Below are 13,956 nucleotides of genomic sequence, written 5' to 3' on the forward strand. Positions count from 1 at the left end.
GTCACTGCTTGAAGCTCAAGGTCGCAGGCTTGAGCAAGGGGTCACTGGTTTGGCTGGAGCCCCCCAGTCAAGGCAACATATGAGAAGCAATCAACGAACAACTGAAGTGCCACAACTACAAGTTGATGCTTCTCATCTCTCTCCCTTCTTCTTTCATCCAAAGGAAGAAAAAAAAAAAAAGAACATTGTTGAAAAGCTGCAGGATCAAGGCAAGCAGCCAGGCTCACAGCTGTCTGTTCCCTCTTTCCCCAACAACGACAAGTAGCAACTATTCCATTAGCTTTCTGTTAAGGATATGAATTAATACTGTAATGCTTTGAATCTAAAATAGTGTAAGTGAAACAAATCAGAGTGCTTACTAGATTCATTAGCTAGCCCAAGCAGTCTTTTTTAGAGGAAGATAGGTAGTAAAGAGTTATTTTCAGGTTTGTAAAGTGATAATGATGATGGTGGCAATAATCCACAAAGGATAATGCCAATGATGTGGGCATTTCCCTAAGTTCCAAAAAGCCTGAGCACAGAGAATGATAGCAGGGCCTCAATGTCAACTATTCTGCAAGCCAGAGCGTGGGTTTCCCTGCAGATCCTTGGACGAGACATTGCCTTTTGTTCACCACACAGAGCCTGAAACACAAGCACACCCATTTCCAGCGATAGCACCATGGCACTGCCTGCCGGCCAGCAACTCAGGTACGGCAGCGGCACCACCTGTGGGCTCAGCTGTGTGGGGAAATGACCTATGTTTTTGTACTGTGTCCTCATTTGACAGCATGTAAGACAGAGTTTCCCTTATCCTGCTAAATCCGAGCAACTAAAAGGAATGGCTCTTAGCAGCAGCACTAGCCACAAAGTTCCTTCCAAACCTAAAGTTTGTTTCAAATACCAGCCCAAATTTTTATTTTTGTTTTTTAGTGAGAGGGTACACAGAAAACTTAAAATGCTAATTCTGGTGATAAAACTGGCTCTGAAACTTCACACATCAATACAAAAGTTAAAATTTTAACTGCACCAAAAATAGCAAAACTTAAATTATAACTCACTGTACTCAAGCTAGTTGACAGCTTATTCAGTTGTCAAGGAAAAACCTGTAAACCTGTACAAAACCTAGAAATATATCACCACTTGATATTTCTATGGCACAAAGTAGTATTCAGATTTGGGATTTTATCTTTTTAAAAAAAAAAAAAGGCAGAAGTTTACTGATTTATACATTTGAGTTTTACATTTATTTAAAGCACACTGATGGCTGCGGAGGTGGCCTCATGTGTCAGCAGAACAGTTTGCTTCATGGACGCAGCACATTCACCCAAGTTCATATATCTGTGAAGAACAAGGGCGTAAGCAGCATCCTGGGTTTCTTTCTGGGCAATCCTGGTCCTGTGCAGTGAGAAAAAGAAGCTAACTAAATTAACACATCTTGGATAGACACTGGAAAGAAACTTTGAGGAAAGCCAATTCTGAGGCAAGCTGAATACTTTGATGTTGATCCTAGACCAATTAATGGAAACGGGCCTGGAACACTAATAAGTCTTGCAATGAGCATATGCCTTAGGTTGCAAGAGTGTGCCACTGGTAAGATATGACTTGAGGAAAAGCAGCATCTGACTATATATAATCCATTAAGGGACATCTTTGAGCCCTTTGCTTACTCCCCAGGAGTCAGCCCTCAAAGGCACAGGTGTGTAACTTCTTGTGTGTTCCTCCCACACATCCAACATCTAAGACACTTTGCTGAGGCCGTCCAAAGCAATTTCTGCAGAGAGGTTCATGCTACAGCCTAACCTGATTTGAATCCCAACTCTACCATTAATAGCTGTGTACTTGAGTAAATTTAGTGAACAATCGCTAAAACTCCATTTCCTCACCTATCACATGACAGTTATTCTTCTTACCTCAGCATTTTAAAATCCTAGTTTGGTAGGTAGCAAAAACAGTTATGTAAATAGTTTCAGCAAAATGCAAACTCACATAAACATCCACAGTCTACAGCGTTAACTCTTGAGATCAAGTCCTAAAGTCACTGTTATTTTGATTTTGATACATCTTATCAAATTTGCAAAGTTGGAAGAATAGTATAAGAACTCCCATATATCCATATTTATCAACTCTTTATACTTTGCCCCCATTTTATTTTTCCCTTACAGTCACTTGTAAGTATATAAAAATAGAATAGAATAGAATAAAATCTAGCTCTGGCCAGTGGCTCAGTGGATTGAGTGCTGGCCAGGTATATGGATGTCCCAGGTTCAATTTCTGGCCAAGACACACAAGAGAAGCAGCCATATTCTTCTCTCCTTCTCCCCCTTCTCTCTTTCTTCCCCTCCCGTAGCCAGTGGCTCAATTGGTTTGAGCTTGGCCCCAGGCACTGAGGATAGCTCAGTTGGTCGGAATGTATCAACCTCGGGTGCTGAAGATGGCCCGATTGATTCAAGCATCGGCGCTAGATAGGGTTGTAGAGTGGATCCCAGTCGGAGTGCATGCGGGAGTCTGTCTCTCTATATCCCCTCCTCTCACTTAAAAAAAAAAGAAAGAAAGAAAGTTGTCTATACTTCAACACTTCCATTTTCATGCCAATCTAGATAGCAGTGGAATTCCAAGGAAGATGCCCAGAGTCTTGACCCTTCCAGAAGAAGGAGTGTTCTCACTTTCTGGCTGTGGCTCATATCTGATAACCCAGCCCCAAACCTACTCTCATTTTAGATCACATTTTCTTTCTTAAGCAATAAACAAAATTTGGAGGGAAAGAGCTGAATCAAATGTTCTTTAAGAACACCTGTACCACTCTGATCTATATTGGAAAGGCCTAACATTCCAGAACTGATCAAATACATCCCAGCACTGATCGTCTGGGTAGCATCACCCGTTTCTGGAGAACTGCACGTTTGGGGAAAAGAAGGAATGATTGGTTCATTACCAAGACAGTCATATGCAATTAGCAGATGAGCATCTTCACAACTATAAAAGAAGAGCTGCTTCCGCAAAGTTGTCATGTTTAGTACCTGGGATATCTGAATCACCTCTGTGTAACTGAGAGGATTAGATAATATCTAGCTACACACTAGAACAAAGACACGTACAGATATTCATTTTGATGTCTACTCCTGAGAAAAACTAAAAATTATGTACCAAGTCACCACTGCAGGCCACTCGTTCTTTTCTAGTCATGATCTAAAATTAGAGGGACTCCTTAAATTAAAATCAAAATACAGGGTTTGAAAAGTTCAATAGTTAAGAGTGAGCTAGTAACAACTCAGTAAATATGCCCAATGCTATACTAATGACTTTAGGTAGAGTACCTCCTAGTACTTCCTTTAATCTTCCAACATCAATCTGGGTAGTAGACAATATTGTTATCTCCATTTTTATAATTCACTGGCTGATCTGTCTGATGTCTCAGCCACCACAGAATAAAACCTTCACAAGAACAATTGTTCTCATCTCCACAGGGGAAGGAAATTAAGGGTGACAGGCATGGAACTTGGTCATCTTAGGTGCCAAACATCCCAAGACATATGGCTACACAAATACAGGGGGCGCAAATAGAGGAAGTGTGGACAGAAATAACCTGGGCTGACAGGATATGGAAACAGGGTATGATATAGGATTACAGGGTGTTGCTGGCATTTGTAATGGGCCTTTGCCTATTAAGACAGCAAAGATGCATGTCTCGGAGCTGGTCCAGACAGCACGGTGGCATGGTGCTTACACACACAGAGTCTGAAGAATGACCAATCCAGATTCAAATTCTTCCTCCACTGCTTGCTGGAGTTGCATGACATGGCGATTTAACCTCTCGGCCCAAATATCCTTATCTGTAAAATAGAAATAACATTTCTACCTATTCCTAGAGTTACTCTGCTGAGTAACTAAAGCAAGCCATGAAAATACTCAGCATTAAGACCTATCTCACTGGAAATGCCCAGTAGCTGTTATTCATTAGGGTTATTACTGTTATTTTTTTAACATTACTGTGTTACTTCTGAACTATTCTAATTGCCCCAAAATACACCTAATAGAGAAAATAAACAGTTTAATCTAATCAAGATTTTTAAAATTCAAGATGTGTCTGCATGACTTGGATGACAAAAATCAATATACCTACAACTGGCCAAAGCAAAATTTCAAGCACAAACAAGGTCATGTATACAAGAATATAAAATACTAGAATAGTTATTTTTTTAAAGTTCACCTTGAGGATCTAGGCTTAACAGTTTCAATATACTGTTAGTCCCATCTATAAATAAAGTAATTTCGAGGCCCATACACTTTAAAATATATCACCAACTGAGGCCTATTTTGTACTATACACCTGTGCTCAAATTGATCTGATTATTCACTTACTGCAATGACAAGCACGGCCTTGGAAACGAAAGACATGTCCTGCAAGGCACTTCTCCCTACTTGCCTGAGTCTCATGTTAATGATAACCATATTAAAATATGTACATTTGATCATTCGTTTTAAAAGCCAGTAAAACAGACTCTAAAATGTTACATTTCTTTCAGAAGGATAAAAAGAAAACAGATACCTTCATCAGTTAAAGTAGTCCCCCAACTTACCACAGAAGTAGGGAGAAAATGAATGGCCATAGTACCACATACCTTCATCAGATATAATGCAAATAAAACAGGGTGTGGAAACCTCTGACTTTTAAGTGGAGGATATCAAAGTAGTAAGCAGCATCTCAAAACTAACATACGTGTCTAATTCCCTGCCTTTTCCTACACAAAGGCTTGTTGACAGTGGCTCTTTGCCCACCCCCGTGTTGATGAGACACATGGTGGAAAGCCAATCTGCTGCCTCTGGGCCACTGCTGAAGGGTAGGGGTGGAGGAGAGAGAGCCCCAAATAAACATCCTCTTTATTCTTCCACTAAAAGCCACATCACAGTAACCTGAATACCGTTTTCCATTTAGTATTCGTGCCTTTGAGAAGGCAATGATTTCTTAAACCATTAAAATACACTGCTGATGGAACCAAACAAGAGAATATATTTTTAAAGAATTTTGAAAAATTTTATACTAGCAAGCTGAAGAAATAGTATTAGAAGTAAATTGCCACAGAGTAGTTGGTGCAAGTCCATCTGAAGCTAAGACAGCACACCGAGCTTTTCTTCTCTTCCACCATATAGAAATGTTACTGCCTCTAGACGTATCCAAACAGCCCTCAAAACCACCTAAGGTGAAAGTAAAACTTGCTGATGAAGCATGTCCCTACAACCAATTTAAGTCCGTAAATTACCCTGTAAAGCCACACCATCTTACCTACCCTAAAGAAGACAGGAAGGGCCTGACCAGGTGGTAGCGCAGTGGATAGAGCGTTGGACTGGGATGCCGAGGTCCCAGGTTCAAGACCCCGAGGTTGCCAGTTTGAGTGTGAGCTCATCTGGTTTGAGCAAAAAGCTCACCAGCTTGGACCCGAGGTCTCTGGCTCGAGCAAGGAGTTAGTCGATCTGCTGAAGGCCCACGGTCAAGGCACATATCAGAAAGCAATCAATGAACTACTAAGGTGTCGCAACGAAAAACTGATGATTGATGCTTCTCATCTCTCTCCGTTACTGTCTGTGTCTGTCCCAAGGTATCCCTGTCTCTGACTCACTCTCTGTCTGTGTAAAAAAAAAAAAAAAAAGAAGACAGGAAGGTCCCTGGTGGACTTGACCAAGTCATACTGGCCACCAGAAAAGCCAATGAGAAAAAAGTTAATAAAAGTACCTTTGAAATAGACCCCCTAGCCAAAGACAATGAGTCCCAGGAAGGATAGCTTGATGCATACCGAGATCAAAGTCTGACCACAACAAAAATAAGTGGATGATAGTGCTGCCTAGGCAAACTGGCCAAAAACTAAAATGCAAACCCTTTCCTCAACAAATTGTTTCCAAATAAGTGCTCGAGGTTTCCATAATTTATTTCATAAAGTATGAAAGTAACTTAGACGCTTTTCTGTCCTGGATTTATCATTAGCATCTCACATTTACTATCAACCATGTTATAAAGTCCCCCTTTCATAATAATTGGAAAAAAGTGACTTTTATGATAACTTACATACAAAAGTAGTTTACATATACACTAAAGATCGGGTAAGTATTCTGATCAAGGACGGCATTTTCTTCCACAATTACTTAAGTATTGTATTCATTTCTACCATACCCATGCATGACTGCAATCAGTTCCTAAAACTCAACTCCCTCCCTCCACTAAGAGTACAGTGGGACCCACTAGTTATCTTTTGGGAGCCAAAAGACCTTGTCCCAATATGTAACTGGTAACAAAAAGCAGATTGCAGAAAGTGGAGATACAGAAGAACAAAAAGTCTGTTCAGCATAGATTCTAGTCTCAGTCTATGATGAGGGAACTCATACAAAGTGCTACACAGTAAGCAAGGAACAAGCAAAGTGCTACACATTATACAAGTAATAAATGAAGTTAGCATGTTAGACAAGCAACAAAGATTCCCTCCCCTCTCCCATTTCATTGATCCCTACCAGCAAGCCTTGGTAGGCTGGCTCACCATGCACCAACATCTTGGGGGAAGCTAGCAAATTATTTTGGAAAGTTTTGGAATGCTACTATAATGGTACCATGGTCCATTACTGGCTACATCAGTCATTTGCTACAAGAATTCATAAACTATCTCATCGGAAGCTCCCTGCCTCAGTAAACAGCATCACCAACCAAGCCAGCCAAGCAGGGACTACACTAGAAACCTATATTCCCTGACACCTTCTTCTCCCTGAGAACAAACCTATCCTCAAGTCCTAGTCATTGAACTTCCTAAATATTTCCATTCTTCTCCATCCCTATGGCCACCAATCTAATACAAACCATTATTTCCCCATCTCATGGACCACAGAGCAGGCAGGATGCTGTTCCCCACCTATTCTCCTTCCTCTGTTCCACCCACCAATTCAGTCTTCACATCTGCTCATGTCCAGCACTGCTTAACATCCACTGGTGACCTCTGCTGCTGCGTGTGTGTGTGTGTGTGTGTGTGTGTGTGTGTGTGTGAGAGAGAGAGAGAGAGAGAGAGAGAGAGAGAGAGAGAAACAGGCAGATAGGGACAGACAGGAAGGGAGAGAGACAAGAAGCATCAGCTCTTCATTGCGGCACCTTAGCTGCTCATTGACTACTTTCTCATATGTGCCTTGACCAGGGGGCTACAGCAGACCGAGTGACCCCTTGCTCAAGCCAGCAACCTTGGGCTCAAGCTGGTGAGCTTTGCTCAAACCAGATAAGCCCACACTCAAGCTGGCAACCTCGGGGTTTCAAACCTGGGTCCTCCGCGTCCCAGTCCTACACTCTATCCACTGTGCCACCACGTGGTCAGGCATCTCTGCTGCTTTTTAAATAATCCCAAATTCCATATCCTGTAAGCCCTTTCCAAGTTGGCTTCTATCTGCCCCTTCAGTCTTGTCTAGCTGCTCTCTAATGACCTCCCCCTCCAGGTTAGCCAGCACTGCCCCCTTCTACCATCATTTAGATGGCAATGCTAAAGCCACTTCTTAAGAGGTAACAAACACCCCACATGGCTGAATCCCTCATTCGCTCCTCCCAGTATCCACTACCTATGATGCTGCAGTAGTTCTGTCCATTTTATGTGTGGGCTGGCCATGTCTTCTCACGACACCACTGTATCCTTAACTCAGACCACACCCAGCACCTTCCAGGTAGCAGGTACTCAATAAACACTTGAATTGATGAGCAGGAAAAGTGACTGTAATCCAGAGTCACTTGCCACTAGAGCCAAGCCTGACAGCTACAGCAGTAGTGTGTAGCTAAAATAGCCAATAAAGAAAGCTTTTCTGATTCCACATTGGCTAAGCAAACAAACCCAAGGACCAATCAGCCTTTTACTACCAGGTTCTGCTTCTTCACTACTATTCTACTTTTTTTTTTAAAGACAGTCTTTAACTTTCAAAGTAAAAATAAAACAGAACCCTCCAAAAATACTTTAGAGAAAACGATCATGTTCGCAGTCACCTAACATCAGTTAAAAGGTACAGGAATCTAGTTTTGGTAATGAATACATACATGCTTCTAAAATGAAAACAGTAATCACATTCTGCAATAGTATCTCTGCATTCTTATAGATGGAGAATCATAGCCCCCTCCCCCCCAAAAAAATCCCTCCAAACCATTACACAATAGAAGCAAATAAATTACTGTTGGCTGAAGAATACCTTTAAGAGCTATGTTAGCAGATGCTATAGGATTCTCAACTCAAAAGGTACTGGAAGTCAGAACATCAGAGGGAGAGAGCTAGATTCTTCCAGAGGCAGCTCAGTCATCCTACAAAGACAAACTCAGCACCTGCCCTGTCCGCACCAAGCTAGGCACCGGGAGGACAGCTGTGACTGAGACAGCTCTGCAATAACTGGGTGACCAGCCAGAGGCAACTCATTTAATTAATCTCTCTGGGCTTTAGCTCCTTACTCTGTAAAATGAGAAAGTTAGACTAGCTCTCTAAGGTCCTCATGCTCTAAATATCCAAAGATTCATTAATGATTTGTAAGATAAATTTCTATTTGACAATATCATTATGATTTCCTATTCCTATTTGTTATTTTTATCATACAGGTGTAATTTCATTTAAGATTTGTAATATGTCAGTACAAGTAAAATAATAAGAGAGCGGTAGTAGTGTTTTTAATTACCTTCCCAGCTTTTACCCACCACCATAATCAGCTATGGACTTCTGCCATAATTGCAACCTCACCTGAGTAATTAAAATAAATAATTACATCTTCATATTTTTGTAGAAAAATTAAGTGATCGTTTACTCCCAATTTATTTTATATTTTAACATTATTTATCTATCATCTTTGAATGTGTTTTTCTGAGAACTAAAACAAAATCATCAAGTTTTCTAGCAAGAAAAGAAATTTTATTTCCCAAACTAATAAAGGTATAATGGCTTTAGAAACCTAATAAGATACAATAACTAAATTCCAAACTTCTAATGGCACAAAATGAATAGCTCATAAAAAGATACACAAATGTGTCCCTGTGAATGAAAAAGGCAATTAAAGAGTCACACAGGGCCAATGTGTGCCTGACATCATCTCACCATCACCCAAAATGCTCCCTTCTCCATCTTTTTAAGTGAATGTAGCTATGTGACCCATATCTCTTTTAGTGCTTATCTATATACATCTAGAAAGCATTTGAACACTGGAAGTGAAATCCTTTATTACAAAGCTAAAGTTTTAAGGGACATTCTTTTGTAGTCACACACTTTGCTCAGTCTTGACTAAGCATTTTTATTCTTGCTATGCCTTATTTATTGTAGATGTTTATAAGATGACCACAGTGTCTGCTATCAAACCCAAAAGAATATATATGGATAATAAAGAATAAAAGATAACTACTATCTCCAAAGTTGATCTTAAAAGTGAAATATATTTGGTTACCTATAGAACTTTCTCCTATTAGATGGTAAACTCTCTGAGGGAAAGCACTGCCTCTTCATTTGTCGTTTACACACTCAACGCTTGCCAATGATTGCTGAAACAAAAGTAATTAAAGGGATATGACTGCATGGCAGGAACCTTTCTTAAACATGAAGAATGAAATGCTGTAAGCCAAGGTTTGAAATAATGACTTTAAATTTAGCATGTAGACTGTTCTCTCTTATGGGTTACATAGCATGAAAATAAGAGCACTCAGACAGTATTCTTTTTTAGAGGAAAATGTTATTTTCCCTTTCATCTAATTGCTTAAAAACTATACTATAAATATCACATTGACTGCATCTGTTTGAAAAGTTGTAACCCTTCTTTGATACAGTATTTGAAAGTACTCCTCATGTATTCATTTTAACTCAACAAAAGTAGCACTCTCATGAAAAAAGTTTTGGAATTGTCCAAGTCCAAACTGATTAAAAACTAGATAAAAGTACAGGTGAATCTATTATCGTACTATTTTAAAGCTAAGTTACTAGAGCTGTTATTTAAAACTTGACTTCTATATTTTCACCTTGGGCAAAAAGAGTTATTTTTTCCTCAAAAGACGAAAGTAATGTTTGAGTTTTTAACCATCACCCTTACCTATATATACACAACCTATATCACTTCTCTATCCTGACTTCCGCGTTAAGACACAGAAAAGGAAGTAATTTTTTAACTTAATTTAAAAATAAGTTAACTGATTAAACAAATATAACTAGAGTTTGGAATTCACATATCAGTCTTTTATTATTACTTACTTCTTAACTAGAAACTCATTTCAATCTTGAAAAACCCAGAATAGACTTTATCCTGCTTCAATTTATTGGCTTGCAGAGGGAGAAAAAAAAACAAAAAACAGCAAAAGGACATAAATGATAAAAAGTCCATAGTGCTAGAAAACAATTCTTGAGTGCCACAATGAGGCAATTCACCTGTTAAAGCCTCCCAAAGATCCACTATGTCCCTTTATCAGGTAACCAAAAAGGGGGAAATGCCGTATTTCAACTATTTGGCAAAATAAGAAAATTTAGTTCCTAAAACTTGCTGCAAGCCCCTTTCTATTTCCAAATTGTTTACTTAGTAACTTTTTCTACAGCATAGATTTTTTTTTTTCAGGGAAAATAAACTTTTCTTGAGCAAATCTGGAAGACATAAAATGTCTCCTACTTATTATCACCTAGAAAGGCAAACCACGTGCCCCAAGCATCTAGCTTTCAGCCTCTTTATTATCATTGTCAATGAATGGGCCCCAGTCAAATGAAAGCTGCCATTTTAGGGTAAAGACTGTAGGGCTACTGTTGTGCAACACCAAGACAAAAACACTCCGCGACAGATGTACTCTGGGGGCTGGGAGACGGATTCAACTTCATAAAATCACTGCTCAAGTTATTTCTGAAATAAGAATGACCCAGTACTTACACATTACTACAATCTAAATGGAATTATAACTAGGATAAATCAAGTTCCCATGCTGCTAAGGTCATAATCACTAAGATTTTTTATTTTTTGTCATCCTCAGAATTGATCTGTGAGGAAATAAAGACAAGTTTTTTTTTCCTATTTGATTATTACCTATAGAGAGTACGCCCCCTCCCCTTATCAGGAGAGGATAGGGGGGAAATACACTCAACCTTTTTGAAACGTTTACCCACTGCAAAGACGGCTTAAATTAATATGTTTTAAAAATCAAAATCAGGGCCTTCCCACAATCCTTTAAATTAAATTAAAATGTTTAATACATCCCAAAAATCAAGCCCAAAAGAAGTACATATTTCAAGATAACTTATTTAAACCGATTGTTAGATAATATACAATGGGAAACTAAAAAGTATACTTAGCAAGTGGAGAGCTGGATAGTGTATCTAATTCTAGCAATTCAAAAGGAAACTCTCCATGTGGGTTGCTACTTTTCTTTTGTCCATTGTCTGTTCAGAAGAGGGGGGAAAAACTAGTTTAAAATCAAGGCGTGAACAATCTCTAAAAGTGACCTCCGGGAAAACCGTCCGACCCAAGCAGGAGCACTCCCCGCGCCGCCCGCTCTATGGGGGCGCTCACAAAGCGGGCGGCCGGCCGGGAGTTTGGGGTGCGCTCCCACGGCGCTGGGCTCCTCGAGGCAGAGCCATTCGGAGAAAGGCGGCTCGGTAATGATGGCTGCTCGGGGCCGGCGGCTCCTTCCCCGGAGCCCCCCGACCCCCCTTCCCGCCCAGGGTCCGCTGCCCTCCTCACCGCCCCCCGGGCCGCGCTGGCCCTGAGCGGACGCAGAGCCCGGCACCACAGCCCACGGGGTGCCCGCGCCCCCGCACCCCCAGTGAGCTCAGTCCCCGGTGCGAACCAAACAAACAACGCGTCCCCCGCCGCCCTCCTTCCTCTCCCCGCTGACCGATTGGCCTCCAGCCACCTCCGCCGTTCACGCTCGGAACCAGCGATCCCTGCGGGGGCAGAGCGCACCCGGGCCACCGCGGGGGCCACCTGGTGACCCCCTCCTCGGCCGGCTCGAGGGTGGGGGAGCGAGTTGCCTTCGGGGGGTTAGAGTCGCTATTATGCAGCCGCCGCCGACGCCGGCCAGCTCGGCAAGGTGGGGTCCCCTCGCCGCGCCTCTCCGCGATCGCCCCGGCCCCGCTCCCTTTCTTCTCCTCTTCTCGTACTTGGGAACCGCCGGGAAGCCCGGGGAGCCCCGGGAGCCCCGGACCCAGGGTTCGTAACTCCGGGGCCGCGGCCGGCACAGGCTGGGCTCAGGACGCCCCCAGCGCCGCGTGTTCACACCGCCCCCGCCCCACGCGGCACCCAGCGCACTTTCCCCGCCGCCGACCCACCTCGCCCGGTGGCCGTCCCCGCGCGGGCCGGCGCCGCCGCGCCAGGAGGGACGCACTTTGTTCGCGCCGGTGCGGCCGCCGCTCCCGGCGAGCGCGGCGTGGTCGGTCCGGAGCGGGGAGCGGGGAGCGGGGGGCGGGGGCGGGAGGCGGGGGTCGCCGCCGTCCCCGAGCCGCCGCCGCAGCTCAACCGCCCCGCGCCCGCGCGCCCATCGCCCACTCGCACTTGAGTTGGAACCCAACTTTTCCTCCTTCCTTTTTCTTTCGAATAGAGCCGGCAACTCGTGCTCGGCGCCGGCGGGAGGAAACGCGCTCGCGCTCCCCCGCGCACAGACACGCTCCCTCCTGTCCCCCGTCCCCCCCCCCCCCACGCCGGCAGCACAACAAAAAGCCATTTACATGCGAGGAAGTGACCCTCGGCCGGACCGCGCGCCCCCGCCACCGCCGGCCCCGCGTACGCAGGCAAAAGTTGGGGCGCCGGGCGGCGCTCGGGATGCGGGTTCGGGCCCAGCGGACGGCGACACTAGCGACAGAGCACAGGCGGCGTTGCGCTCCTGCGCCGGCCCCGGCCCCCGCCCGCCCTCGCCCCTCGCCCCGCACACGCCCAACTCCTCGCTCCCAACTCCTCGCGCGGCCCCGGCCCGGAGCGATTTCCTGCCGCCGCCGCCCCTCCCGCAGGCGCCCGGCGAACTCTCGCGCTCACCGGGTCGATCGGTCGGGCTCCTTCGCTGCCCTGTGCCAAGGGGAAAACAAAACGCAGAGCGGGCTCCGGAGTTGGCTGGGCGGCCGCGGCCAGGGGGCTGAAACCACGGGCGCGGAGTTGGCCGGGAGCGAACGGGGCTCTGGCGAGTTTCAGGGTCTCCGGGTCCCCGGGCCTCCTCCTCAGCGGCACTCCTTTGTGTAATTTCACTCGATTCAAGTTTAATCCGATAGTTCCCGAGCACGAGCGCGTCCGCACTACCACGGCTCAACCCCCGCGCCGCCGCCACCGCTGCTACCGCCGCCGCCGCCGCCGCCGCCGCCACCGCGGCCCCAGCACGCCAGCGCTTGCGCGCACCCGGCACGCCGCGCGCGCCCGTGCCGGTTCCCTTCGTGCCGCGCCCGCGCCCGCGCCCGCGCGCCGCCACCTGACGTCAGGCGCGCCTGGCATAATTTATGCAAGAATTCGGCCGGGGTGGCGGAGGCCGAGGGAGAGGCCGAGAGAAAGGGGGCGGCGCGGGGCTGCGGGGCCGCAGGCGGCGGAGGGCGGGCCGGGCGCCACTTCCCGTCCGCGGGCGGGCGCCGGCTCTGCGGGCGGTTCTTTCCACCCGGCCGGTGCGCGGCCGCCGCGCAGCCTGGCTGGCAGGGCTCCTCCGAGCGCTCCGCTGCCGCTCGGCAGCGCCGCGGGCGCGGGCTGGAGAGGGTGCCACGTTTCCCCGCGCGGCACCTTCCCTGAGTCAGGGTGCGCCGCCCCGGGGCAGGAAGCGGCGGCTCGGAGCCAGCAGCGGTCCTCCGGCCACAGCAAGGGGTTTCCAAGGCTACGCGGACGGCAGCGGCTCGAGGGGTTTGGATGTCTCTTCTGTAATTATCCTTCAACTTGAAATTATTTTCCCATATGAAATTATTTAGAATGGACACATTCTATTTCAAATACATTTATTCCGCCTCTCCACATTGCCTTTCCTGCCTCCTCTTTGACAGAACAGCGGATCCACTACTAAATCAA

General features: G+C 45.4%; 1 protein-coding gene across 3 annotated transcripts in view; it reads right to left on the minus strand.

Moving 5' to 3' along the window:
* Nucleotides 1-13,303, minus strand: part of CHD7 (chromodomain helicase DNA binding protein 7) — a 204,129-nt gene extending 190,826 nt beyond the window's left edge. For all 3 annotated transcript variants that reach the window (XM_066378998.1, XM_066378993.1, XM_066378992.1), the window contains exon 1: nt 12,955-13,303. The gene's annotated coding sequence lies outside the window, so the exon portion shown is untranslated. The remainder of the gene's footprint in view (nt 1-12,954) is intronic.
* Between the last annotated feature and the right edge of the window lie 653 nt (nt 13,304-13,956).

The sequence above is a fragment of the Saccopteryx leptura genome, chromosome 3, assembly GCF_036850995.1.
Source record: "Saccopteryx leptura isolate mSacLep1 chromosome 3, mSacLep1_pri_phased_curated, whole genome shotgun sequence".
Lineage (NCBI taxonomy): Eukaryota > Metazoa > Chordata > Mammalia > Chiroptera > Emballonuridae > Saccopteryx > Saccopteryx leptura.